Below are 3853 nucleotides of genomic sequence, written 5' to 3' on the forward strand. Positions count from 1 at the left end.
TAAGTTGCTCAGTCTGGTCTTGAACTCCTGGCCTCAAGCAATCCTCCTGCCTCGTGCAGGATTACAGGTGTAAGCCACAGCACTCAGCCAACATTTTGGTGGTTATTTGTTTTTTGCCCCTATGCAGAAGTTCTTGGTTGAAAAGTATAATCTTTGTGCATACATTTTTGTGTCCTGCTTGTTTTTCACTTATTATAATTGTTTGTGTTATGAGTTTTATTTTAAATCTGAATAATGGTGCATGCCTGCCACATAGTGGGCATTCAGTAAATGAATAAGTTGATACTTTATTCATTTATTCATAAACATTAAGAATTACATTTTTAAAATATTTACTATTTCGATAGATGAGAAATGGAAACTTCTTTGATTTTTTAAAAAAACTAAGATCACTTTTATTTATCGAAGAGCAAAATAGTATATTAACAAAATGTTAGCTGATAGAGAAATAACACCAGAAGAAGTCTTGTGCACGTGATTATCAGCTAAGTAACTGGTTGAAGTCAGGATATAAATCACTGCATAATTTTTCATGGAAAGACAGAATAAATTGATGAGGCCCTTAATAAAGAAATGGAAATGAAACTTTGCCCTTTGGAGAAAGAGCACTCTGTAATTCCTATAGCCACCACCCTTCATCAAAGAGAAACAGGGTTGTGACAATGGTCCCATGAGCCTGGACCTAGAACCGCCTTAAGCTTGTTTCTTGCTTGACTTTGCAGAGCAGACTGGGCATAACATAGAGGCCAGAGACTAATTTGACAATGAAGTTATCAAATGTTAAAAACTATCAAATCAAAGTTAAAAACTTCATATCCTGGGCCCACTCTTTGATCTTGAGCCATTAGTTCCACAGTTTCTCTTGGCCTTTCATGTCTAAAAAAATGCCCACGTATTACTATTACCACCTTGAGAGATGTGGCTGCTGCCATCAGTAGGTGAAAGGTTGTTTTGCTGCCTGAGATGGAAAGTCCCTAGCCAACACCTTATTTTCTGGCTGTATAAGACAGGCACCCAAAAAGCGAAGGGCTGGGAGGACAGGCAGTCCAGCAGGTGACCATTTAGAACTTCATGCTATAAATGGTTTTGGATTTCCAAAGATGAAACGAGTCTCCCCAGCACAGGGCAGTTGCAGGTCACACCCCCAGGGCCTGACTGGTTTTATCAATCTGGCTGTTCGGGGTCAGTGCAAAGGACCTCCTCACCACCTGGATTGCACGTACACACAGATGCTGATGATTCTGATATACAGGAAATTGTTGTGAAACTACAGTCTCGCTTTTGCATAGCAACCTTTCACTTGTGGATCTGAAGGGCAAGATGCTTGTTGCCCACTGGACCAATCACTCTTGCTATTTAGGCCACAACAGTGCAGAAATGACTGGATGGAGTCTCACATCACCTTGGTGCTGTTTCAGGCCCTCAGCTACCTGTACATTCAGCTTCTGTTCATAAACAAAGTGCAGGATAGCCAAAGTCACCTTAGCAAGGAGGATAATTAACAGCAGAATGAACAAGGACATAAGCAGACACCTGTTTTTCTTGCCAGAGCCTACGCAGCCCAGGAAGGCAACCACTGTGATAATGGAGCCCACGATGAGATGAAAAGCTCATTGCCCAGCGTGAGGGAGGGGAGCTTATGGAAGAGCACTCCCAAGCTGTTGTGGGTCAGCAGGTACATCCCTTAAAAGTGCAGCAGCCACAGAACCGAAAGAGCAAGCTGGGCTGTGCGCAGTGGCTCACGCTTGTAATCCCAGGACTTTGGGAGGCTGAGGTGGCAGGATCGCTTGGGCAACATAGTGAGACCCTGACTCTACAAAAAAAAAATTTTTTTAATTAGCTGGGTGTGGTGGTGCCTGTGCATGCCTATGGTCCCAGCTACTTGGGAGGCTGAGGTGGGAGATTGCTTGAGCCCAGAAGTTCAAGCTGCAGTGAGCTATGATGGAGCCACTGCACTCTAGCCTGGGAGATAGAGCAAGATCCTGTCTCAAAAAAAGAAAGAAAGAATGAGAGAAAGAGAGAAAGAGAGAAAGAGAGAAAGAAAAAGAAAAACAGGACATAATTCCACAATTTCAAGCTACTCGTGCCCATGCTGGGATATTCTGGTCCTTTTTCAGGCACTAGTCCTTAGCCTTCAGAGAGAATTTGTGATTATCCTTCAGATGGCCAAGACAAGGCTGGTAACATTCATGTCTAGGGTTATTTCAAAACTTATTTGATGTTCGAAACTAGCATTACAACGTTACTATTGAGGATAATTTTTTAATGTGTTTATTGATCAACTGTATTTTTTTTTTTGTGAATTTTTCTTTTCAAATATTTTGTCCATTTATCTATTGTAAACTTGATTTTAATGAACTCATTATAATTAAAATTTATTAGTAAGACTTTTATGATTTTTGTTTTTAAAATAAGTGTTGGGCTGGGCACAGTGGCTCATGCCTGTAATCCTAGCACTTTGGGAGACCAACGTGGGTGAATTGCTTGAGCTCAGGAGTTCCAGACCAGCCTGGGCAACATGAAACACCAGCTCTATAAAAAATACAAAAATTAGCTGGGCGTGGTGGCGTGCACCTGTAGTCCCAGCTACCCAGAGGCTGAAGTGCCAGGATTGCTTGAGCCTGGGAGGTCAATGTTGAAGTGAGCCATGGCTGCACCACTGTACTCCATCCTGGGTGACACAGAGAGAATCTGTCTCAAGAAAATAAAACAAAAATAAAAAATAAGTGTCATCAAATTAAGAAACAATTGGCAAAACGAAAGTAAATCCTTGTAATCACAGAGAGAAAAAAAATCAAGCAGAGATAAATGTTAGTTCAAATAGTAAATGATGCCATCTAGTGGAAAATTTACTTTGACTCATTTCTTTGGATTACAGGTTCATAAATTTCAATCCCCCCAAATTTGGAATTGATGGGTTTTGTTAAAATACATAGTCCAGCCCCTCTTCTGCCTAAAGATTTCTAACTTCATGTGTGTGATAATCCAAGAATTGTATTTCAATAGTATCCATATTGGAAATTAGAAAAATTCCATTTCAGTTAAAAAGAGTGTTCCAGAAATACCTTGTGCTTTCCCTTTTCATCAGAATGTTTACTAGTTTCACCATAATAAATAATTTTATTGCTAACAACATTCTTTAGATGTGTTAGCCCCTGTACTGTTTTACTTGAATTGTTTTATTTAGTCTGTTCAAACACCATAATTTACATACTATTATTATTGTATTTCACAAGTGAGAAGGTTGAGGGGGAGAACTTAAGTAGCTTCTTCAAGGTCACACAGGTATACTGTATCTGAGCTCAGAAACCATCAGGTTATTGTGCACAGGCCTATGTGACAGGAAAGGTCATAGTCATGTGAACAGTGACAAGGGACTAACTTTTAAAAGCCCAGTTCCAGTCCCATGATCCTATACTATCATCTACATTTAGCTTAGTATACTACAGGCAGAAATGAATCGTATTACTAAGGGCTATTTAGGGACATTTTGCTTTGATATGTTGCAACTTAATACGCACATAGTGACAGTCATACATTCAGATGTTCCTTAAATATTGGTTGTTGATTTCTGGTGTTATAAATTTGAGGATGTTTTCAATACTTTGCTGTTACTCTCTATTCTTCCCCTAAATAAAGTAAACGGAATTGCCTCAACGCTTTATGTGGAGGCAAACTGAAACTAATTTATTTGTAACTGGTTAGAAAACCCAGTTGATAGAGATCTGTCAGCCAAGCTAGTTGAGGCATGTCAGCCAAGCTAGCTGAGGCTTAAGCGTGGGTGCCTTCCCCTACCCAAAAAGGGCCAAGGGTTGGGCCCACTCAGCGCTGGCAGAAGTCAAGCGCTGTTTCT

The 3853-nt window shown here is 40.3% G+C and overlaps 1 pseudogene; it reads right to left on the bottom strand.

Moving 5' to 3' along the window:
- Window positions 1–1136: 1136 nt before the first annotated feature.
- Window positions 1137–2091, bottom strand: LOC108512872 (leukocyte surface antigen CD53-like; annotated as a pseudogene).
- Window positions 2092–3853: the final 1762 nt, after the last annotated feature.

This window comes from Rhinopithecus bieti, unplaced genomic scaffold (genome assembly GCF_001698545.2).
Source record: "Rhinopithecus bieti isolate Rb0 unplaced genomic scaffold, ASM169854v2 scaffold_31076, whole genome shotgun sequence".
NCBI classification, from domain to species: domain Eukaryota; kingdom Metazoa; phylum Chordata; class Mammalia; order Primates; family Cercopithecidae; genus Rhinopithecus; species Rhinopithecus bieti.